General features: G+C 48.0%; 1 protein-coding gene across 1 annotated transcript in view; it reads left to right on the forward strand.

Moving 5' to 3' along the window:
• The window catches only part of LOC143924555 (multidrug resistance-associated protein 1-like), a 435,651-nt gene that overhangs the window by 230,902 nt on the left and 178,474 nt on the right, over positions 1–26,275 (forward strand). The gene's annotated exons all lie outside the window — the stretch shown is intronic.

Here is a 26,275-nt window from a genome sequence, read left to right on the forward strand (position 1 = left end):
TTCCTGCTGTGCCACCCATCACACAGGAAGAGGATGAGGAGGAGGAAGAGGAGGAGGAGGATTATTGTGTCAGCATGGAGGTGGAGACTGGCACTCAGCAGCAGCAGCAGCAGTCTTGTAGGGATGATTTACAGTCCCAAGAAACACGTGGACTTGTACGTGGCTGGGAGGAGGTAGCTGCGGATCATGTTGTCCTTAGTGACCCAGAGGACTCCGGACCGAATGCCTTAGCTAACCTACGCTGCATGGCCTCCCTGATCCTGCAAAAGGATCCTCGTATTCTTCGGATCAAGGAGAGGGACCATTACTGGCTGGCCACTCTCCTTGATCCACGGTACAAGGGTAAGGTTGCCGACCTTATCTTGCCATCGCAGAGGGAGCAGAGGATGAGACATCTCCGGGAGGCCTTGCAGAAAGGTCTGTGCAACGCGTTCCCAGAGACTGGGAGGTTACAAACTCCTGGTCCTGGACAACGTGTTGCTGAGGCATCGGTCAGAAGGAGCGGTGGAGAAGGTGGCCGTCTGACTGATGCTTTCAGACAATTTTTTAGTCCGCAGCCCCAAGGTATGATCGGTTCCAGCACCCATCGCCAGCGTCTGATTTACATGGTGCAGGAATACCTAGGGGCAAGGTCAGACTTGGACACCTTTCCCACCGAAAATCCTCTGGCTTACTGGGTCTTGAGGATGGATCACTGGCCAGAGCTTGCACAGTATGCAATTGAGCTACTGGCCTGTCCTGCATCCAGCGTTCTTTTGGAACGCACCTTCAGTGCTGCTGGTGGCTTTGTTACCGATCACAGGGTGCGCCTGTCCACCGAATCAGTTGATCGACTGACCTTCATCAAGATGAATCAGTCTTGGATCACCCACAGCTACCAAGCACCTGAAGCTGATGTAACAGAATAATTTTTTTGGAAATATCACATCCCTTCAAGACTGCCTATGCTGATGCTGAGTGACTGTCCTGTTATGTTGATTGTCTATCCTCTTCCTCCTCCGCTGATATGTTGGAAGAACATTTCTGGTTCTGGTTGATGCCATCAGCCCAATTTTTCTGCCCCTGTTTAACAGGGGCGTTTAAGTACAATTTTTGATGCAATGCTTTGCAGCAGGGCTAATTCCTGCAATCAAACAAGAGTATATGGGAGAGTTTGCAGTGTGGTGGCACCAGTGCCTAAGGCCCAATTTTTCTGCCCCTGTTTAACAGTGGCGTTTAATTACAATTTTTGATGCAATGCTTTGCAGCAGGGCTAATTCCTGCAATAAAACTAGAGTATATGGCAGAGGTTGCAGTGTGGTGGCACCAGCACCAGTGCCTAAGGCCCAATTTTTCTGCCCCTATTTAACAGGGGCGTTTAATTACAATTTTTGATGCAATGCTTTGCAGCAGGGCTAATTCCTGCAATAAAACTAGAGTATATGGGAGAGGTTGCAGTGTGGTGGCACCAGCAGCAGTGCCTAAGGCCACATTTTTCTGCCCCTGTTTAACAGGGACATGTAATTACAATTCTTGATATAATATTTCACAGGAGGGCCCCTTCCTGTGCCCACCCAGAGTAACGGTGAGGACTTATAGTGTTGTGGCACCAGCACCACAACCACCAAAGGTCAATTTTTCTACCACTGTTCAACAATGGCATGTAATTACAATTCTTGATATAATCGTTCACAGCAGGGCGCGCCCACCAAGAGTCACTTTGAGGGCTTACAATGTTGTGGCAAAACCAACACCTTGTTCCGCCATTTCTGCAGAGCATATAGGGCAGGCCCCTACTTTCAAACATCCAATTTACAAACATCTCCTACTTGCAAACGGAAGGAGACAACAGCAAGTGAGATGAAAAAAGATGGACGACAAAACAAATTATACAGGGGTGATAACCCTTCCCTATGTTTTCCAAAAAGCTTAAAAATAGTTTTTTTGACTGGAGCTACACTTTAAAAATGTACCAGTTGAAAATTACAAACAGATTCAACTTAACACAACAAACCTACACAGTCCCTGTCTTGTTTGCACCGCCTGTATACTGCTGTTCTGAGTATATAGGGCCTGGGGGCCACACGCATTTCCTTTTTTTAATATGGGTACAGGGTTCCCCTTAATATGCGTACAAGACCCAAATAGGCTGGTAATGGGCAGGGAGGGCTACCCATGCCAGTTTTCTCAATGATTTTCAACCATATTGCAGGAACCAGATATAACATAAAAACCGCAAGCAGTTTTAAATGGTATTATTTCCGTTTAATGTCATTTTGTGCAGGGACTGTTCTAAACACGGGAAACACGTGGCACTTCACAGGCATACTACAGACACCCCCCAGGCACCATATTTAAAGGAATATTTCACTTTTTTTTTCACTTTAATCGTCATTAAAATCAGTGCTCCCGCCAAAACGGCCATTTTTAAAAACATATTAGGCATTGACCCATGTCCCCTGGGGCAGGAGCCAGGTCGCCAAACCCTTTTTAGGACAGTATCTTGCATATTAGCCGTTAAAATTAGCACTTTTCATTTGAACGTTCGAGTCCCATAGACTTCAATGGGGTTCTAAAGTTCATTCGAATTTGGGGTCCGTTCGAAAGTTCTGGTGCGAACCGAACCGGGGGGTGTTCGGCTCATCCCTAGTTATAAAGATCATTGATCTCTAAAGACATATCTAATGTTTATATGCATAAAGGCAAGCAAAAATAGACAGTTAAATATAACTAAAATAAGCAATGCACCGTTAATGTAAACTTATATTTCTACCTAACAGTAGTGGCTGGTGCTAAACTTATTTTTAGTACAGGGGATGGTGATGATGTGATTGCATAGGAGTACAGGGGATGGGGATGGGCATGATGGGACTGTATAGGAGTACAGGGGATGGGGATGATGGGATTGTATAGGAGTACAGGGGATGGGGATGATGGGATTGTATAGGAGTACAGAGGATGTGGTTGATGGGACTGTATAGGAGTACAAAGGGTTGGGGTGATGTGATTGTATAGGAATACAGGGGAGGGGGATGATGGGACTGTATAGGAGTATAGGTGATGGGGATGATGGGACTGTATAGGAGTACAGAGGATGGGGGTTGATGGGAATGTATAGGAGTACAGGGGATGGGGATGATGAGACTTTATAGGAGTACAGGGGATGGGGATGATGGGACTGTATAGGGGTACAGGGGATGCGGATGATGGGACTGTATAGGAGCACAGGGGATGGGGATTATGGGACAGTATAGGAGTACAGGGGATTGGGATGATGGAACTGTACAGGAGTACAGGGGATGGGGATGATGGGACTTTATATGAGTGCAGGGGATGGGATGATGGGATTGTATAGGAGTGCAGGGGATGTGGGAGATTGGACTGTATAGGAGTATAGGGGATGGGCATGATGGGCTGTACAGGAGTGCTGGGGATGGGGTTGATGGGACTGTATAGGAGTGCTGGGATGGGGATGATGGGACTGTATAGGAGTATAGGGATGGGGATGATGGGATTGTATAGAAGTACAGGGGATGAGGATGATGGGATTGTATAGGAGTACAAGGGATGGGGATGATGGGATTGTATAGGAGTACAGGAGATGGAGCATAGGGATAACATCAGTGGGAGAGGGATGGTGATGGGGGTAAGGATCAGTGGGAGAGGGATGATTTGTATGTACAATAAAGTAGACTCTGGAGACATATCGGGGGTCACTTTAGATGTGGGGGAGTTGTCAGTCTCCCTCTCCTATGTACTGTAGACAGGTATGCTCTCTACACATAGCACTGTGTACATTTCAGAGAACAGAAACAGGGCACATGTTACTATGCTCCTTACCATGTCTCCTCTTGTGATATAACACAGTGCTCTGTGTAGAGAGCTCGCCAGTGCTCTTTTCTGTACATGGGAAGTTTTCAGTGACCCCCCCCCCCCCCCCCATCGGCTGAAGGAGACGTGACATGGATTTTGAATGAGTGAAGGGACAGGGGGGGGGGGGGTAATTAGGAGGACACAGGAACATAAAAGCCCAGGAAAGAGGTGTTGGAGTCTTGCAGAGCTTGCAGAGGAGAGCTTGCAGATAACAGAGAAATGCAAGGACTTCACTGCTTGTATCACACGATCTCTGTTTCCAGGTTTTAGCTGGGGACATGCTGCCATGGAAACAGAGGCACGTGAAGAACATGCTTGTTCTAGATAGCAGCCTGGGTGTGCACCTCTTTACCAAACACACCCACATGTCCTCCAGAGGTAGGGAGTGAAGGAGTGGGTGGATTGTGGAGCTGTATCCACCCCCTGCAAACTTTTAAACTGAGAGATAATTGTTATGCCGTGTACACAAGAGCGAAATGTCTGACAGAAAAAGTCAGATGGGAGCTTTTCATCGTATATTCCGAATGTGTGTATGCCCCATCAGACTTTTTACGTCGAAAATTCTGACGGACCTAGAAATGGAACATGTTCCTATCGGGAAAACCGCTCGTCTGTATGCTGTTCCGACAGACCAAAAACGACGCATGCTCTGAAGCAAGTACAAGACGGAAGCTATTGGCTACTGAGTATTGAACTTCCTTATTCTAGTCCTGTCGTACGTGCTGTACATCCCCGCGTTCTTGACAATTAGACTTTGGTGTGATCGTGTGTACGCAAGACAGTTTCAGCGGAATTCCGTCTGAAAAACCTGCAGTTCATTCGAACAGGGAAAAACGGTCGTGTGTACAGGGCATTAGAGGCTGATTCTGGAATCTTCAAAAGACTATTCTGCAAAAACTAAAGGGCTGAGAAAAAGAAATGCAATGCAGGTATTTGGGTAGCATGTACTACCTATTTTTGCATTTCCATACTTCTCCTTTAACCCCCTTGGGCATGGAGTTCACCAGAGCTTCACAGGTCGCCACTGGAGTCCTCTTCCACACCTCCCTGACAACATCACGGAGCTGGTGGATGTTAGAGACCTTGTGTTCCTCCAACTTCCATTTGAGGATGCCCCACAGATGTTCAATAGAGTTTAGGTCTGGAGACATGCTTGGCCAGTCCATCACCTTTACCCTCAACTTCTTTAGTAAGGCAGTGGTTGTCTTGGAGGTGTGTTTGGGGTCGTTATCATGTTGGAATACTGCCCTTTGGCCCAGTCTCCAAAGGGAGGGGATCATGCTCTGCTTCAGTATGTCACAGTACATGTTGGCATTCGTGGTTCGCTCAATGAACTGTAGCTTCCCAGTGCCAGCAGCACTAATGCAGCTCAGACCATGATACTCCCACCACCATGCTTGACTGTAGGCAAGACACACTTGTCTTTGTACTCCTCACCTGGTTGCTGCCACACACGCTTGACATCAGCCAAATAAAATGAGTTTATCCGGGTCTCATCAGACCACAGGATATGGTTCCAGTAATCCTTGTCCTTAGTCTGCTTGTCTTCAGCAAACTGTTTGCAGGCTTTCTTGTGCATCATCTTTAGAAGAGACTTCCTTCTGGGTCGACAGCCATGCAGACCAATTTGATGCAGTGTGTGGCGTATGGTCTGAGCACTGACAGCCTGACCCCCCCGCCACCCCTTCCACCTCTGCAGCAATGGTGGCAGCAGTAATACGTCTATTTTCCAAAGACAACCTCTGGATATGATGCTGCGCACGTGCACTCAACTTCTTTGGTCGACCATGGTGAAGCCTGTTCTGAGTAGAACCTGTCCTGTTAAACCAATGTATAGTCTTGGCCACCATGCTGCAGTTCAGTTTCAGGGCCCTGGCAATCTTCTTATACCCTAGGCCATCTAGAGCAACAGTTCTTTTTTTCAGATCCTCAGTGAATTCTTTGCCATGAAGTGCCATGTTGAACTTCCAATGACCGGTATGAGAGAGTGAGGGATAAAACCAAATTTAACACACCTGCTCCCCATTCACACTTGAGACCTTGTAACACTAAGGAGTCACAGGGGAGGGAAAATGGCTAATTGGGCCCAATTTGTACATTTTCACTTTTGTTGCCAGCGGATTAGAGACTAGTTGTAAGGCTGGCCGCAGGCCAGCCTGTATTTGTGGGAGGAGCCCGGGCGCTATTTAAGCCTCCCTCCCTGGCTGTGACGACGTCCGTGACTATTTCCGGGTCACGACTTCACTTCCGGTATCATGGTTTCCGGTTTGCGTTCCAGCCGTGGTTCTTGCAAACCGCAGCACCAGGCCTTTCGTAGAGCGAGGCGGACGGGCTGTTGGACTAGCGGGAGGTAGGTGGCGTTGGAGGGGGGGTGGGGGAGGATGGCACTGACATCAGCGGTGGTGCGGATGGCGCCGATGGCGCTGATGGTGGGGCTCATTCCATAGGGGAAGACCATCACTGGTGGATCATTGGGGGCATGTTTCTGGCCCACAGGAAGGCATATTTCCTTTCAGCACGGCCGCCGTTCCGTGGGGGGGGGGGGCACGTCCGTCAGGGGAGATACAGCCCCCCCCCCCCTCCCCCCGCACAAGCTGGCTGGTCAGTCTGCTGTTCTTTTTTCCTTCAGGTACATTGCTGGTTCTGTGTCAGGGTACAGGGCAGTGCCCCGGTCGCATGTGTCTCAGCCATGCCAGGTACTCGCACAGTCACGCATGCGACAGGTGGGGTTCATCGGCCATGGGTGGTGCCACGGTGCGGTTCATCACAGCATTCTCTCAAATACGCGTTAGGGATTGTTCATTCATTCATTCGTTCGCATCACTCATTCAGGTCCTAAGCACGACGCATGTGGTTAGCATTTTTTCTACACATTTAGGATTCCTCATCAGTCGTAGGTCGACGGGGTCATGGCGGGGGCAGCTACTTAGCTGTCTGGTGGTCTTACCGTGGGGGGAGGGTCGTTGAGGGGGGGATTGCTTGGCATCACTGGGGGCATCTCAGGGCGGTCAGGCGCATGCAGGGGCGTTTGGGGCATGCGGCATGGTCATTGTGGGCTCAGTCAGTGAGGGGGGTGGGGGTGTTGGGGGGGCATCTGATGGCCATCCAGGCTTTGCACTTTTTTTTTTTTCAAGGTTTCACGTTTGCTCCACAGGTTCTGTTCCTAGCTCAGGCGTTGTAGGATTGTCAGGAAGCCGTGCTTTGGTTGCCATACTCAGGTGTGTTCAGGGATGGGGGGAGGCGGGGGGGGGGGTGTCAGGGTTAGTAGGGGTTTGTCAGGCGCTTCATTTCTTCAGCAGGGTAAGTAATGTGCTTGATTTTCTGTCCGTGTTAACTCATGTTAGGTACATTACCTTGCGGGTGACTCGTTCGTCTTGTCGCAACTTTTCGCAAACAGAAGGTGCATGTGTTTCTTTCAGGTTTCATGGGTTCTTCACATGGGGCAGGTCAGGTTTTCATCTCGTCTTTAGATCCTTACGGGCCAGGATTCACTTAGTTTGCATAGGTTCACAGGCTCGCGGCCAACATTTCATACGTCATACGTTGCACTTCACTTCATACGCTTATTTCGGTACCCACCACGCTCTGTGGGTATTTTGTTCTTAGCCCTGAGTGTTCGTTATTAATTTACCTGTTGTAGCGCCGCAGGTTGCTCGGGCTTTCTCAGCACACTCATTCAGGTATAGGTGGGGGGGGGGGCGCTTCAGGTTTTCATTCATGCGCTGATTGTTACATGATTACATCCTTGGCATGGTTAGGTCTGTACTTTCAGGGAGAAAAGGGGGGGGGGGGGGTCGGGTCAGTATGTAGTTTCTCATGTTCTTGTGCTTTTACCGCAGATTCATCATGTCACATGTTTCTGAGAGTGACGAATTTGCGTTCATTCCGCCATCTGTCACCGGGGGGTCGTGCATGGCAGCACCCTTTCATTAAGGAGCTGGACGGTGCCCAGGCTCACGGCAGAACTTCGTCGCAGGGGGATTTTTTTTCCAGCCACTGCCAGGAAGGCTGAACTTTTTAGACTATTGCAATCCAGCACGGGTCAGCCACTCCCCGATAACAGCATGTCGCAGGTTTCGGTGCAGAATTCTCTTACGCAGATTCATGCTTTGTTGAACTCATTATCCACTTCCATGTCCCAGATGCAGGATAGAATGGAGGTGGTGGAAGCGCATGCGGCCAGAACGAAGGCGCTTCCTGTGTCCCCAGCTCCAGTCCTTTCCGGTGCTCTCACAGGTAACATGGCCATTCCCCTGCCTTTCACAGCTCCATCACCGTTGGCAGCTCCCCCATCTGTGTCACCGTCTCACTTCATTCCTGCCAATTTGAAGAGAGACATTTTGGATGGGAAGGATGTGAATCTAGCCTCCTTACTAATTGCATCGCAAGACATTACTGAGAACAAATCGTATGCTTGCGGTGAGGTGTCGGTTGTGCTGAAAGTCAAAGACCCCAGACTCAATCGCAAGCTCAATGTGGCTGAGTTTGTGCTGGCTTTCGGCATCTTCCGAGACATCATTTGCGCGGTCAGTCCGGATAGGAGGGTGGAGTTGGACCTATATCTCCACAAGGTGGTAGATCTGGCTCATAAGTATGGGGGCTGCAGTTTCTATGACTATCACCGTTCCTTTTCGGCCAAGGTGGCGGCCACTTGGACTCAGTTCCAGGTGGTCATGTGTTGGAGCAACGTTGACATGGAGCTTTTTAGCAGACATTTTGCCAATCAGAAGTCCCCGGTATGCAGCTCCTGTCAGTCTTCAACGCATACCGCTGCTTGGTGTCCGGTGGTTGAGGCCCGGGTCCATCAGGGGTTAGCAGACAGGGGGTTGGTGTTTCTTCAACGGGTCCTTCAGGCCAGGTGGACAAGCTGGGTAGGACCATTCATTTTTTAGGAAAATCACAGGTTTGCAATAATTTCAATCATGCTGGCTGCAATTACAATCAGTGCAGACTCCTGCATGTGTGTTCTAATTGTTTCCGGGCTCATCCCAAATCGTCCTGCATGGTCAAACCATTTGGGACCACATGACTAGGCCGGGTGAATGTTGCTGCTTTAGGGGATTATTTAGAGGATCATCCATCCACGGTGGTCAGGGATTTTTTGTTGAATGGCTTCATGGTTGGGTTCCACACAGGGTTGATCACGTTGCCTACGGAAACGTTTGAGTGTAGAAACCTTGTGTCTGCTGACCAACATGCCTCATTAGTTGATCAATTGTTGGGTGTAGAAGTTGCCAAAGGTTTTGTGATCGGGCCTTTTTCTTCCTCTCCGTTCGGCATGTGGAGGGTTAGCCCCATTGGGGTTGTATGTGGCAAATTTTCAAATAAATACCGTCTCATCTACGATTTGTCCGCTCCTCATTGTTCACGCATTCTTAGCATCAACTCACTGATTCCTTCGGAAGAGTTTTCTTTGAAGTATTCTTCGGTTGATTCAGCCATTCAGCTTATTCTTCAGTTGGGTCAAGGGGCTTGGTTATCCAAAGTGGACGTTGCTGATGCGTTCAAGTTACTCCCAATCAGTGCGGCACTCTGGCAATGGCATGGCATCAGGTGGCGGGACTGTTATTATTTTGCCACAAAATTAACTTTTGGGGCCAAAAGCAGTCCCTGTTTGTTCGATATTTTCGCTCAGGCTCTCCATTGGATCCTGGGTCATCACAAAGGCTGCCAGGGGGTGGTGCACTATCTCGACGATTTTTTGCTCGTGGAGGATCCATCCAGGGCTCCTAGGGACCTGCAGTATCTCATGGATTTGTTTACAGAGCTGAACGTGCCATTGGCTGTCCACAAAGTGGAAGGTCCCGCCAAGGTCATTAATTTTTTAGGCATCACGCTGGATTCCAGGCGCATGATTGCAAGTTTGCCCAAGGTGAAGCTGGACAGAATACGTCTGACCATCCATGCGTTTGTTTGTTCTTCCGTCTGTTCAAAAAAGGAGTTGCAGTCACTCTTGGGCATGCTCAATCATGCGATGCGAATCATTCCGCAAGGCAGGGCTTTTGTTTCCAGACTTTTGGCCCTCTTGCCCCTCAGCCAGGATGCGGACACTCGTGTCAGCTTGCAAGCTGACGCACGCGCTGACCTGATCATGTGGGATCACTTTTTGCGGGACTGGAATGGCATTTCATTGCTTGTGCCGCAGCCTTCCAGCTCTTCACCCAGGGTGTTCTCGGATGCAGCGGCGTCAGGAGGGTTTGCGGCCATGTGTGGGGCGGAATGGCTGGCTGGTCGTTGGCCTCCGGAGGTGTTTCAGTTACCAAAATTTGCTCAGACTTCGGCTTTATTTGAAATCTACCCAATTGTGGCTGTAGCTGTCACTTGGGGGCGGTCTGGACGGGAAGTTCAGTTATTTTTTTTACGGACAATCAGGCCACGGCCAACATCATCAACAAAGGCAGGTCAGGGTCCCTGGCCATCATGGCCTTCATGCGCAGATTGACATGGTTGGGGTTGACTCACAGGTTCCATTTTCAGGGGGAATTCATCAGTGGGGATTTCAACAGGGCGGCCGATGCTTTGTCACGTTTCAAATTCAGTCAATTTTTCTTACAGCATCCGGAAGCAGAACGGTTGGGCAAGCCAGTCCCTCCTTTTTGCCTTCTCACCATGGACTGACAAGATTCTGGACACAGGCGATCGGTTTAACCAACGCATCCTTGTCCAGCAATACGTTTAAAGCCTACTCCACGGGGTGGAGGAGTTTTCTCAGGTTTTTGAAGTTGCATCCTTCTAGCAGCCCGTGGGATATCCGTTCTGTCATGGCATTTGCGGCCTATTGCCACAGCGAGTTGGCTTTGTCCGCCAGTACCATCAAATCTTATCTTGCAGGCATTCAGCATTTTAGGTCCATCCAAGACCCTGCTAGTCCGTCCATTTTTGCCACTCACCCTCTCAAAGCCTTGCTGAGGGGTGTGCAGAAAGCTCAGGGTCAGGCCCGGGCGGCCAGGCTGCCCATTTCCGGTCGGATGGTTCGGGACATTTCGGATTTACTTTCGGCATCCCCTTTTGGTGTAGGTCCCAGTCTGGTGATCAAAGCAGCGGTATATTTAAGTTTCTTTGGGTTCCTCAGACCAGGGGAGGTGTCACGGGTCAGCAATCATGCACCTTTTCTGTCCAAGGGTAGTCTTAGCAGGTTCTCGGACCACTTCGCTCTGCAGCTTAACAATAACAAGACCAAGCAGGTGGGTCAGGGTTATGTAGTTAAGTTCTATGGTACCAGCAGTAGGTGGTGTCCACTCCAGGTACTTGATGCGCTTGGCGTGTTTTTTGCGGCATCTCCTCAGCACAGCCCGTTGTTACCATTTCCATCCGATCCATTGACATCCAAACAGTTCATGACACATGTTAGGTTGTTAATCGCCAAGTTGGGGTTGGACCCCAAATCGTTTACGGGTCATTCATTCAGAATCGGGGCAGCATCTGCCGCATCCAAACAGGGAGTGCCCCCTCATATCATTAAGCACATGGGGCGCTGGAATTCCTCCTGTTTTAGCAGGTATATCCCCGATCCACAGGAAGAAGTCAGCAGGGCGTTTGCCTCTTTGTTAAATGAATCTCGGTTTGTGCAGCACCATTAAACACTCTATTTATTCACCTATCCACGTGTCTTTTTGCCCTCTTTTCAGGTATACTGACCTACAGGCCGAGGCACAATGCAGGTCTTAGTTAGGTTGCTCTCAGGTGTCGTGGAGGGCTCTGATTACAAGTTGTAAGGCTGGCCGCAGGCCAGCCTGTATTTGTGGGAGGAGCCCGGGCACTATTTAAGCCTCCCTCCCTGGCTGTGACGACGTCCGTGACTATTTCCGGGTACCCACCCTCCTGGTTCCCACTTTCTCGGTATTTACAATCAAGCAGGTATTCATACAGGGTATGCCCTCTTTTCAGGTATACTGACCTACAGGCCGAGGCACAATGCAGGTCTTAGTTAGGTTGCTCTCAGGTGTCGTGGAGGGCTCTGATTACAAATGTGAGTTATTTTGAGGGAACTGCAAATTTACACTGTTATACAAGCTGTACACTAGGGATGAGCTTCGTGTTCGAGTCAAACCCATGTTCGACTTGAACATCGGCTGTTCGCCTGTTCAGCGAATTCCGAACATTATGGGCTGTTCATGCCAAATTCGAGTGGTACGTCACGGCCAATAATTTACTGCGGCATCACAGTGCATTGCTGGCTGATGATTGGCCAAGCATGCACTATGACCCGCATGCTTGGCCAATCACAGCGCCGCCTGTACAGCGAGCTGTAATTGGCCAAAGCCAGGGTGGCTTTGGCCAATTATGGCTCAAGGGGTTTAGTACATGCCCCACACTATATAAGGCTACCTACGCGGCTGCCTTGCGTAGTGTGTTGCGTCGGCAGAGAGAGAGATTTCATTTGAAGCTGTTGCAATTACAGTCAGTGTATTGTGCCACCTGCACAGTGTACACCTAAAGCTACCCCAATTGCTGGTGTTCTTCTGATCCTATACCACAGGCAGCTGCTGCAGCAATTAGTCGGTGTATTGTGCCACCTGAACAGTGTACACCTAAAGCTACCCCAATTGCTAGTGTTCTGCTGGTCCTATACTACAGGTAGCTGTAGCAATTACAGTCGGTGTATTGTGCCACCTGCACAGTGTGCACCTAAAGATACCCCAAATGCTGGTGTTCTGCTGAGCCTACCCGTAGGCAGCTGTAGCAATTAGTCAGTGTACTGTGTCATCTGCACAGTGTGCACCTAAAGCTACCCCAATTGCTGGTGTTCTGCTGATCCTATACCACAGGCAGGCAGCTGCAGTAATTACAGTCGGTGTATTGTGTAATCTGCACAGTGTGCACTTAAAGCTACCCTAATTGCTGGTGTTTTCATAGTAATAATACTACAGGCAGGCAGTTGATTCTGCTAGCTGCAGTATAATCAGTATATACGTCCCAGCTTTGGGCAGCTACATCTCCCTGCAGGCCATTAGTATGTCTGGAAAGGCCAACAGGGAGAGGCAGACCGTCACGGGCCAATAAAAGAGGGCAAGCAGGCTCTGTGTCTAGAGGCAACAGTGCTGGTCGTGGATGCGGTGAATCCTCATCAGCACTTGGCCATGGGACACGCTTGTCCTTATTTTCGGCAGCTGGACGCGTTGAGCCGCAACATGCCGAAGACTTGGTAGAGTGGATGACCAAGCCGTCCTCATCCTCTCTCACCCAGGCTCAGGGTACTGGCAAAGCAGCTGCCAACGCAGCCTCTTCCCTTGTCTCAATGGCATCAGTCACTCTTTCCCTAGCCCCACCATGTCCTCCTGAGGAGTCCCCCAAACTGTTTGAGTACAGTTTTGGGTACATGCTCCATGAAGATACCCAGCGCTTTGAAGGCTCTGATGATGATACCCAGCTAGAAGAAGGCAGTAACGTGAGCCCAGAGAGAGGGGATGCCCAAGAAGGACAGCACTGACTCCACGTGGGTGCCTGATAGGAGAGAGGCGGAGGAGGAGGAGACATATCTCCAACGATGGCAGGATGCCCTCCAGGGGCCAGCTTAAGGGCAGCACACCGACTGCATCACACTGCAGAGGTCCTGTCACGTACCTGATGGTTGAGCCCACGGATGCAGGGAGAGCGGCTTCTCATATTCTTCTGGCTCAAGAACTCCTGGTAGAGCAGAGAGATGTTCAGGAGCACAGAAGGGGCACGAGTGCCTGGCAGGTCACAAATGCAGGGGCTGGTCCGGACTCCGAGTAGCAGATGGGGAACCAGATGCAGGCTGGAACCGGGATCAGCGGAGAGCAGGAGCAGCAGGAACACCGGAACAGAGGGGAAGGTGTCTTATAGATCAGGACACTAGCAGATCTTCAAGCAGGCTGGGTTGGATGCTGGTAGGCAGGAACAGCACCAAGGCGGCAGGCAAGGCGTAGTCAGAGACAAGGCGGGTCATACACAGGCAGACTGGATAGGTACCAAGGCAGCAGGCAGAAGAATAGTTAAGACAAGCCGGGGTCGGTGGCAGGCAGCAAACAGAGGGTAGTCAGAGGCAAGCCGGGTAACATGTATCAGGTAAGAAGTAAGGTATAGCAGAGGGGTCTCTCAGGAGGCAAGGTGACAGGTTCCTTTTAAATAGCCCCTTTGGCGCCAAAATCCGTCATGCTGCGTGTCCACACGCGCCTGTGCACACACGCACAAACTCGTACGCATTTGCACGCTCACATTATCATGTGCCCGACAGCGTTAATATGCACCCACGTGCGCCCGACAGCATTAACGTGCACCCGCGTGCGTCCATATGTGCCCTCGCGCACCTGCGTTAACGTGCACTAGTGTACGCCGATTGACTCTTCTGCTGGAGATTCTGCAGGTAAGATTTCTGGGAACAGCGGGTGGTCAGAACATCTTTCTTGACAGTGCCCCCCCCAAGGGGCAGCCTCCGGATGCCCAATTGAGCCATCTTAGTTGGGTGCGCTCTCTTGAAGGCCAGAATTAGTCTTTCAGCGTGAATGTTGGACTCCCATGAATTATCTTCTGGGCTGTACCCTTTCTACTTCACCAGGTACTGAGCCTGACCATGTCTCTTCCTGCAGTCCAGAATTGATTCCACCTCAAACTCAAATTCTCTATTAATCAGAATAGGTTCGGGCGGACCAGTGTTTCCGCCAACAAAGGGATCCGGGACAGTGGGTTTGAGTAGAGCCACATGGAAAACCGGATGAATCTGGAATGACTCTGGAAGCTGTAGTTCATAAGTCACAGGTATAAGTCCTCTTCAAGGAAAGGGACCCACAAACTTAAGACCCAATTTCCTGGAAGGACATGCTAACTTCAGGTTCAGGGTTGATAACCAAACTTGATTTCCAGGCTCCAAGTTAAGTTCCCCCCCTCCTCTTCTTATCAAAGATTTCTTTATAGTATTCCTGGGTCCTGGACATTGTTTCCTGGAGAAGCTTATTGTTGGCACTGAAAAAGGCTAAAGTCTCTTAAACCGCAGGTACCGAGCATTCCGGAAGGCTACTTGACAGGAACAAGGGATGAAATCCATAGTTTGCAAAGAATGGAGTTTGCTTGGTGGCAGAGTGGACAGAGTTATTGTATGAAAACTCAGCGAGAGGTAGGAGCGGAACCCAATCATCCTGAGAGAAAGAAGAAAAACATTGCAAGTACTGTACCAGTGTTTGGTTCGTCCTCTCTGTCTGGCCATTAGTCTGCAGATGGTAGGCTGAAGAAAAGGAGAGATTAATCTCCAGGGAACCACATAACGCCCTCCAGAATTTTGAGGTAAACTGCACCCCTCGATCGGAAACAATGTCTGCAGGGATCCCATGAAGTCTCACAATCTCTCTGATGAAGACCTTGGCTGTTTCGGCAGCAGAAGGGGTACCCTTCATAGGGAGAAAATGCACCATCTTAGAAAGTCTATCCACAACCACAAAGATGGTAGAGTGATCTTCAGAAGGAGGCAGCTTGACGATAAAATCCATGCAGATCATCCTCCATGGTCTTTCAGGAATGGGCAGAGGCTTCAGCAGACCCCAGGCTTTGGATCTGCTGCCCTTATTCTTATTCTGAGTGCAGACAGTGCAAGACTCCACGTAATTCCTGCAGTCCTTTGTTAACTGTGGCCACCAAAACATACGCTGGAGCACCCCGAAATGGCCGGCTAACTTGTGATCATGGCAGGCACTGAGAACAGCACTGAGAACAGCAACTCGCACGTCCTGGGGTACAAAAATGTTATCCTGATGCCACAACAGATCACCCCTTGCTTGCAGCGTGATATCAGATGGAGGAGAGGCACAATGAGAAGCTTGTTGGATCTGGGCCAACAAGTCCTCCTGAAGCAAAAGAACGTTTCCTGGAGACAGGATGGTGTCTGGAGACGAAGAGGCCTTGGACTCGCTGAACATTCTTGAGAGGACATCTGGCTTGGTGTTTTTTGACCCCGGTCTGTAAGTAATGTGGAAAGAAAATCGAGTAAAGAAGAGTGCCCACTTGGCTTAACGTGGTTTCAATCTCTTCGTGACCTTCAAATACTCGAGATTCTTGTGGTCAGTGTAGATAAGGATTGGAAGTGCTGCTCCCTGCAGAAGGTACCACCATTCTTCCAGTGCAGACTTGATGGCCAATAGCTCCCGGTCACCCACATCGTAGTTCCTCTCAGCTTCAGATAATTTACGGGAAAAAAAGGCAACTGGGTGTAAGAGAGCCTTGGGTCCTTGTCTCTGAGAAAGTACTGCCCCTACTGCAATCTAGGAATCATCTACCTCTAGAATGTAAGGTAACACCGGATCAGGATGCTTGAGGACTGATGCAGATGTAAACAGGTTCTTGAGGGCTACAAAAGGCTTTCTTGGCTTCGGATGACCAACAGAAACGGCTACCTTGCTTCGTGAGTTCCGTGATGGAGGAGATGATAGCGGAAAATCGCTTAATAAACTTCTGGTAAAAATTAGCGAAAACCATGACACGCTGGACGCTCTTCTTATCCGTAAGAGCAGGCCAGTCCAAAATGGCAGAAATTCTGAGAGTCCATCTGGATACCCCCCACAGAGATGATTAATCCCAGGAATTGAATGCTGCTCGAACACACATTTTTCGGGTTTGGCGTGTAGGCCATGGCATCGCAGTCTTGTTAACACTTTCTTAACGTGTTCACGGTGCTCGGGCAGAGAAGGAGAGAAAATCAGAATATCGTCTAGGTAGTCTCTGAAAATATCGTTCACAAAGTGCTGGAATGTGGCAGGGGCATTACACAGTCCGAAGGGCATGACCAGGTACTCAAAATGTCTGAACCGGGTGCGAAAGGCAGTCTTCCACTCTTCGCCACTCCGGATGCGGACTAAGTTGTAGGCCCGCGAAGATCCAATTTGGTGAATATTGCTGCAGTCCCTAGTCTTTGGAATAGTTTGGGTACCAAGGGAAGAGGATACCGATTCTTGATCATGATCTTGTTGAGTTCCTGATAATCCACGCAAGGACGCAGCGAGTGGTCCTTCTTCTCTACAAAAAAGATTCCTGCTCCTGCAGGGGAGGTAGAAGGCCGGATGAACCCCTTTTCTAGGTTCTCGTCAATATAAGTTCTTAGAGTCCCCAACTCCAGTTCTGTTAAGGGAAAGATTCTCCCAAAAGGAATTTCGGCTCCAGGGAGGATCTCGATCGGGCAGTCGAATGGCCGGTGAGGAGGGAGAGTATCTGCACCCTTCTTGTTGAAGACATCCAGGAAACTGTGATAGGTTTCGAGAACAGATTGGTGGATCTCCATGTCAGCTTCCAAACATAATAAGGACGAGGGATCTTCAGTAGTCTTTAACAGGCAGTGTTGGTTACAGTAGGTAGAAGGGAAGCTGATTCTCCCAGTAGACCAGTCGATCTGTGGGTTATGGGCCCTCAGCCAGGGCATGCCAAGGATCATGGGGAATAAAGGGGATTCGATAATGTCCAGGCACAACAGTTCTTGACGATTCTTGAAGATGGTGGTTAACAGAGTCATTGTTTCCTGGGTGACTGGCCCGGATTTAAGAGCTGAACCTTCGGCCAAGTGAACTGAAAGTCCTTTCGCTCTGGGCCGCAAAGGAACATGGTGTCAGGTGGCAAAAGTCAAGTCCATGAAACCGCTGCAGGCTGCGGAATCAATAATTGCGGTGACCTGGATATTCCCTCCTGGGAGCTGTAAGAGAGTGGAGACAGCCAGGTGAGAAGCATTGTTAGACAAAGCGGAAGCAGGAACAGAGGAAGTGGTGAGGAACTTACGGAGCTTGACAGGACAGGTCCTCACATAGTGCCCAGGTTCTCTACAGTAGAGGCAGAGGTTGTTAGCTCATTTGCATTGCCGTTTCTCCAGTGTAAGCGAAGGACGCAGAAGGCCTAGCTGCATCGGCTCGGAGGAGTCTAGAGTAGAAGTTACTGGAGCAGGAGTGGCCGACTGCAGAAAACCGGGTACACGAGGGAGCATCCAGACTGGGCGAGAAGGACCAGCAGAACGTTCAGCTCTTCACTCTCTTAGACGCTTATCTGGATGGATAAGTTAATGAGGGCGTCTAAAGTCTCTGGAATACCAACTCAGGCTAATTCATCCTTCAGAGATTCTGAAAGACCCATGCGAAATTGGTAACGCAGAGCGGCGTTGTTCCAGTTGGTATCGGAACTCCAACGCCTAAACTCTGTCACATAGTCCTCCACTGGTCTGCAGCCCTGCTGTAGAGAGTGTAGAGCCACTTCCGCAGTGGCTGTCAGTTGTGGGTCTTCATAGAGCTGAGACATGGCTTGGAAAACAGAGTTCAGAGTCCGGTGCTGTCACATACCTGATGGTTGAGCCCATGGATGGAGGGAGCGGCTTCTCGTATTCCTCTGGCTCGAGAACTCCTGGTAGAGCAGACAGATGTTCAGGAGCACAGAAGGGACACAAGTGCCTGGCAGCTCACAAATGCAAGGGCTGGTCCGGACTCCGAGTAGCAGATGGGGAACCAGATGCAGGCTGGAACCCGGGATCAGTGGAGAGCAGGAGCAGCAGGAACACCGGAACAAAGGGGAAGGTGTCTTGTAGATCAGGACACTAGCAGATCTTCAAGCAGGCTGGGTTGGATGCTGGTAGGCAGGAACAGCACCAAAGTGGCAGGCAAGGCATAGGCGGAGACAAGCCGGGTCATACACAGGCGGACTGGAGAGGTATCAAGGCAGCAGGCAGAAGAATAGTCAAGATAAGCCGGGGTCGGTGGCAGGCAGCAATCAGAGGGTAGTCAGAGGCAAGCCGGGTAACAGGTATCAGGTAACAAGTAAGGTATAGCAGAGGGGTATCTCAGGAACGCTGTAGACCGGACAGCAGGGAGGCAAGGTGACAGGTCCCTTTAAATAGCCCCTTTGGCGCCAAGATCCATCATACTGCGTGTCCGCATGTGCTCACGTGCACCCGCGCACACCTGTGCGCACGCACGCACACTTGTGTGCGTTCCCACGCTCACATTATCATTAGCGCGCACCAGCGTGCACCCATTATCATTAGTGTGCACCCGACAGCGTTAGCGTGCACCCGCGTGCGCCCTCACGCACCCACGTGCGCCCACCTGTGTTAACGTGCACTAGTGTGTGCCGGTTGGCTCTTCTGCTGGAGATTCTGCAGGTAAGATTTCTGGGAACAGCCGGGTGGTCAGAATGTCCTTGACAGCTCCGCATGTGCAGGGCGCTGCCTCTGCACTTTATTGCAAAAGTTCTTTGGTGTGGGCCTTTTTTGAGAGGAGTGCTTCAGATCGCACCGCTGCTATTTGCAACATATGTCTCAAGAGCATCTCGCGTGGCCAAAACATCAGCCGCTTGGGCACCACATGCTTGACCAGACATATGTCGACCTGCCATGCTGTTCATTTGCAATCGTAACTAAAAGACCCACACCAAAGAACAAAGCGGACCCCTCCTTGCTCCTCATCAGCTGGGATCTCCAACCCCACTATACCTTCAGTCCTCTCTGAAACCTGCACTGAGAGGAATGAAGGTGTAGAATTAGGTGTGTCACAGCCAAGTACTTGCGGGCAATCTGCTATCGTTACACCGATGTCCGATTGTACCAGGCAAATTTCCCTGCCCCAGCTGCTGCACTGTCGAAAGAAGTTCACTCCCAGCCATCCACATGCCCAGCGGTTGAATGCTAGCTTGGCTGAATTTGTGAATAGATAAAGTCGCGCTACGGACTACCCACCCTGTGAGTAACTAAAATAAACTAAGTGAAAATTGGAAGCAAGTGAATAAAAATAAAAATAAAAATAAAAAATAAATAAAGGTAAATTGAAGGGGTTAGAGCTGCCTTTACCTAAACCCTCCACCTCGTAAAGTGGGGGGAGGGGGGGTGTTGAATTTAAAAAGATATAAATGGTAGGTTGTGGCACTAAACCCAAAATTATGTACCTGGCATATTGTAGCCTCTCTGTGGAAAATATATAATGTGACTCTAGTTGGTGATCTATGTGCAAACCATATGGTACAAAAATTGTGACTCAGTATTGAAATATTATTTAGGCATTATGAGATTAATAAAAATAAACAGTAGTAATTGGTATGTGAAATACGTGCTGACACTACTGTGTCAAATTAATATAAATTGCATATGACAATAACACCGAAATTCATTCAGAAATTCATACAATTCATACAAAAGTGCCAAAATCATTGTGCATGGAAAAAACTTTCAAGGACGCATCCTAGGATCACTAATAATGTCTTAGGTAGCAGTAACACAAAAATAAGGTGACTAGTGCAGAAAGGGCCAATCTTCAATACAGAGAAAACAATCTTCCCCGGTGCGCCACTCAGTGCTGTGGTAATGTGAATACTCTCACCAGAACTTGTTCCCTGTGGGGTTGGATGGGCTTTCACAGTATAAGCCACTGTGCTGCTATCTGGATTCTGCTGCTGGTGCACTGGGGAGATGTTCACTCTTCGATTTATATTATCTCTGTTGGTATGTGCATTAGAGGGAAAAACACATCCATGGTGTAGTACGTTCAAACAGTTGTTTTATTTAATTAAATGTAAAAAAACTACTCACATTTACAAGTTAAAAAGTTCGCTCTGTATGTAAACGTCCGCCGGCCGATTCTGGCTATAGGAAAGGTGCACGTAACGTAGCCACGCCCTACGTGTTTCATCAGAGTGAGGAAACGCGTAGGGCGTGGCTACGTTACGTGCACCTTTCCTATAGCCAGAAGCGGCCGGCAGACGTTGTTTACATACAGAGCAAACTTTTTAACTTGTAAATGTGAAGGATGCAGGACAGGGTGCTGTAGTGTTGGAGGTTGTTCCCCCACCACGCCTCCAAAATGCTACTACTGGTGATTGTGACACACCTCTTTCCTCCACCCCCTCTTCTTCTTCCTCCATGGCCTCTTCCTGTGCTTTGTCCTCGGAACCAGCAGTGCTCTGTAGGCGTTCAAGGGGCTACGCAAGTACACAGGCAAAAATATGCCATGCTGTGCTTGCGCTGGTATGCTTGGGGGGCTTGGGGGGCAGGAGCCACACTGGGGCAGATATTCTGACAGCTCTGCAGGGGCAGGCTGAGAGGTGGCTGGCGCCACGCCAGCTTAAGCCAGGAATGGTGGTTTGCGGCAATGGCACCAACCTCCTCTCCGCCCTCCGACAAGGACAACTGACCCATGTGTCCTGTCTGGCTCATGTCCTTAACTTGGTGGTGCAGCGGTTCTTGGGCAGGTACCCAGGCTTGCAGGATGTCCTGAGGCCGGCCAGGAAAGTCTGTCTGCCCAAGAACCGCCTAATCGGTGACATGCCCACCAGGTGGAACTCAACGTTGGCCATGCTACAGCAGCTGCACATGCAGCAGAGGGCCATCAATTAGTACCTGTGTGACTACAACACCAGGACAGGGTCAGGGGAGCTTGTTTTTTTTTCTCCACGCCAGTGGGTCATGATCAGGGAGGCATGCACTGTCCTGTCACCATTTGAGGAGGCCCACGAGGATGGTGAGCAGTAACAGTGCATGCATCAGTGACACAGTCCCTTTTGTCCACCTGTTGGAGCACACTCTGCATGGAATAATGGACAGGGCACTTGAGGCAGAACAGAGGCAGGAAGAGGAGGTCTTCCTTGCCTCTCAAGGCCCCCTTTATCCAGACAGGGTTCCTGCTGGCCTGACGATCACACAGGAAGAGGACGAGGAGGATTGTGTCAGCATGGTGGTGGAGCCTGGCACTCAGCATTTGTAGGAGTCTTTTAGGGTTAATTTACAGTCCCAAGAAACCCATGGACTTGTACGTGGTTGGGAGGAGGTGGCTGCGGATCATGTTGTCCTTAGTTACCCAGAGGACTCAGGACCGAATTCCTCAGCTAACCTACGCTGCATGGCCTCCCTGATCCTGCAAAGCCTGCGGAAGGATCCTCGTATTCATCGGATCAAGGAGAGGGATCATTACTGGCTGGCAACTCTCCTTGATCCAAGGTACCAGGGTAAGGTTGCGGACCTTATCTTGTTGTCGCAGAGGGAGCAGAGGATGAGATATCTTCGGGGAGGCCTTACAGAAAGGTCTGTGCAACGCGCTTCCAGAGACTGGGAGATTACAAATTCCTGGTCCTGGACCAGGAAGAGATGTCAGATCCCTTCAAGACTGCCTATGCTGATGCTGAGTGACTATCCTGTTATGCTGAGTGACTATCCTCTTCCTCCTCAATGATCATGCTGATAGCTTGGAAAACAGAGGAACGCCGCGCTTGACAAAAGAAATTAAAAAAAAAACTAAAAAAAAAAAAAAAGAAGCAGCAACCCAAATGTTATACTACATTTGGCATAAGAGAAAAAAGAAGTGGGTTGCGCTACAAAAAATAACTGAACTAAAAAAATTAAAATTAAAAAAATATACCCATGTGAAACAACTCACAAAAAAGTTTGAACTTAGTGGTGTATTTGTCGCATGCCAGAAAGGGATTAGAATGCGACAAAAAAAGACTATCTAATAAAGATAGAAAATACTAAGTCAGTGAAAATAGCAGATACTTCTTAGTGTGGTTATACAAAGAATACCCTTGATAGGAGTGAGTAATCAAATAAATGTGGAATAATGCAAGCAAAACTCTGCTAACAAAACCCAAACCTATAAAAAGAATATATTACACCAATGATACCTAAAGATTGAAATCGTATTGAGTATCAGAAAGTATATGTGGTGAAAATAAAAAATACCTTAAGTAATATTCATATAAGGTGAACCTGCAAAAAAACAATATAACATCCAAAAATCTGTTGTCTTAAAACAATAGTGAAACAATGTGACATCCAATGGTCCGTTATCTCATAACATTAGTGAAACATGAATATGGAAATTGTTTGAGAACATAATAAGAATGGAACAATGTTCAAAAAGTCCATATACAGTCTCTATTTGCAAGGTTTCCCACAGTGAAGTAGTGACAGTAGAAATATCCAACACGAACGTGACTTGTGCTCAGCCTCCACCAATGATATTATTGCCGCTTACCAGAAACGAATGGTTCCTTATTACAGAGAACCATATAAAGCAGTTGACTAATTCCCCAGTCCAGGGTCTACACGGATGAAATGTAAGGGACTTCAGAGCACGCTCGTCTCTCGATACACTCCCGTTCGTGGATTTACATAAAAGGCAATGAGACTCACAATAGTGTAAAACCCAAATATAACTTTAATCGAACGTAAGAGACAAATGCGCACTTACAGAAATGAAGATTAAAACGATCGTTACAGCAAAACCGAGCCAGCCGGTCTCGGTTAGCGCCCGTTACACCGAAAACATACAACACGAGATGGTGGCGTCAGGACGTCGCTCCTCCTCCCTACGCGTTTCGTCACGATAGGACGTGGTCACGGGGTACGGGCGGCGTCCTGACGCACCGCTTATATAATACAAACAATAAACCATGCCTCGGTTTGACCCCGAGGCCGAGACAGAAAACGCCATATTGGTTTAGGGAAATTAACAATGACTAGTGCTGCCAGAAGCGGCCACCACATGAATTACATGGATTTAGCACGCAAAAGTTAGGGAAGAATAAAATATAAGTTGAGACTCCATAATTCCACTGAGGAGAATGTAACCCAAAATATACATTTAATAAAAGATATAAAAATATAATTTTTGCCCATAGATATATGGCAAAAACAAAAATTTCTATAGTATAAATGTGGCCGCCCCGAGAAGGATTTCATAAGGAAAAACCCAAAAGGGGCAACATTTAAACTAAATGAAACAAGTGAGCAGATAATTTAACCACAGGTGTATTCTGCTCAATTCCAAGGGCCAAACCATACCTGTACAGCTCTTATAAAACAGTTTTGAGCTACAAACAACTCTGATGCCCATGTAGCAAAAATAATAAATAAAAAATATAAAATAAAATATAAAAAAGAGAAAAATTATTTGTATGTATTACATCCATAATTACGTCCTAGTCACGGAACCATAAATATATGTATAGACAATACTAACATACATAACATCAGGATATAAAGACCTGAAAGGACCCCTTAAATAAATTTGGCCACATAGAAATATCCAACCTGAAAATCAGACTGTAAATATATCTTATATTAAATAAGTGGCCATAACAAAGTTAAAATTAAGTTGCAATATGTCAGTAATTACAACAAGGTAAACTGGACAATAAACCAAATTCCGCCCGAGGGCTAAGAACTATATGCAACATAGAGCCATACATGACTCCAAAAATTAGTACCTAAGTTCAAGAATTCAAAAAACAAAAATATAAAAATTAGATTGGAATGACGGAATCATCTTTAATAAACAGGGGGGGTAAAAAGGTACACAATATTTAAGAGTTGTCAATAAAACAATTGACGTCGACATCAATATTTAACCCAAAAGGGGTGTAGCTCTTTAATTTGTGTACCCAGGCCATCTCCAACCTGGAGATACTACGGACCAAGCAACTACCTCTCCAGTTTGGCCTGTATTTGTCTATGCCAAGGAAAAGAGTATCTGAAGGATCCCTATTATGAACAGATAAATAATGCTTGGAGACTGAATGTTTAGTAAACCCTTTCCTGATGTTGCTTATGTGCTCATTAATCCGGACCTGAAGAGGTCTTTTGGTCCGGCCCACATATTGTAGGCCGCACGGACATTGGAGCAAATAAACAACACCTGTAGTGGAACAGGTGATAAAGGAATCTATAGAGAAAGTTTTGGAGGTACAGGTAGACGAAAAACTAGTAGTTCTTCTCGTAGAACATTTGTTAAGCTGGCACACCTGACATCTTCGACATTGATAGTACCCCTTTAGCTCCGAGAACAGATTTGTTCTCTCCCTCAGGGGGTTTACAACGTTAGGGGCCAGTTTGTCTCTAAGGTTAGGTACACCTTTAAAGACAACCTTTGGTTTGTCAGGTAAGATGGCACCTAAAACCCTATCATTCTTTAAGATGTGCCAATATTTATTCATAATGTTCTTTACGCTAAAATGTTGGCGCGAGAAGGTAGTAATAAAAGGACATCTGTAAGAACCAACATCCCCCTGATTGTTCTTTCTGGCCTCCAATAAGTCTCCACGGTTGGTGCCAATAACCTGGCCTAAAGCGTCCTTAAGGAATTCAGGACTATACCCCTTATCCAGAAAACTCTTAGTGAGGACATCCGCTTGTGTCAAAAAGGTACTATCCTCTGAACAATTGCGTTTAATTCTGAGGTATTGGCTTTTTGGAACTGAGTTAAGCCATGATTTGTGATGGCAGCTGTCTCGGGGTATGTAAGCATTTCTGTCTGTAGGTTTAAAGTAGGTGGAGGTGATAAACCTATCTTCTTTAGCAGAAATGACCAGATCCAAAAAATGAATTTGTTCTAAACTCGCTTCATAACTGAAATGTATCCCTCTGTCATTAGTATTCAAGAAGTCCATATACTCAGAGAGGGCAGGTAGGTCACCATCCCAAAGGAGGAGGACGTCATCTATATATCGAACCCAGAGGATAACCTCTGACCTGGGTTCAGCATAGATGACGTCCTCCTCCCACTTGGCCATGAAGAGATTAGCCAAGCTGGGGGCATATTTAGCCCCCATTGCAACTCCCTTATCCTGACGATAAAAATGTCCGTCAAACCCAAAAAAATTATGTGTTGCTGCATAATTTAGAAGAACCATAATAAAATCAATCTGCTCCTGTGGGAGATTAGACCCCCTTTCAAGGAAACAACGAACAGCCTCTAGACCCAGATTATGAGGTATCACGGTGTAAAGTGAGGTGACGTCGGCTGTTACCAGCCACATCCCTACTTTTGGTTTATACTGAGACAAAAGATTAATGACATCCCTTGTATCCTTCAAATAGGAAGGAATAGAGCGTACTAGGGGTTGAAGATAAAAATCAATGTACTTGCCCACCCGGGACGTAACTGAGTCAATTCCACTCACGATAGGGCGACCCGGGGGGCAAGAAACATTTTTATGTATCTTTGGTAAGTAATACATAATCGGTACCAGAGGCACCAAAAAAGCTTTTTCCTTCCTATTTAAAATCGAATTGGCAAAACCCATACTAACAATATATTCCAACTCCTTCCTGTACTTTTCGTTGGGATTATAATGAAGTGGAGTATAAGTGGTGGTGTCCCCTAAAATGCGACGCATCTCTATCAAATAGTCATCCTTATTTAAAACAACAATCCCCCCACCCTTGTCAGCTGGACGGATGACTAAGTTATGATTGGTACAAAGGGATTCAATGCCCTTGTCTATGCTCTCCTTGTTTTTCACCTGTCGAACCCGCATAGCCTCTAGATCTCTAAGAGCAAGATCCCTGAACACCTTTAGAGATGGAGCTAATTGTCCTGGCGGATTGAATGTAGAAGCATTCGCGAGGCCAGAATGAGTAAAGGTAGATAATAGGGCTCTAGGTGGATTATATGAATTAGAGGCCATGTACCGCTGTACATTGAGTTTGCGTACATATTTTTGCAAATCCATGTAAGTTTGA

Source organism: Lithobates pipiens, unplaced genomic scaffold, assembly GCF_037356315.1.
Source record: "Lithobates pipiens isolate NorthernLeopardFrog02 unplaced genomic scaffold, aLitPip1_a1.2 Scaffold_22, whole genome shotgun sequence".
Taxonomy (NCBI): domain Eukaryota; kingdom Metazoa; phylum Chordata; class Amphibia; order Anura; family Ranidae; genus Lithobates; species Lithobates pipiens.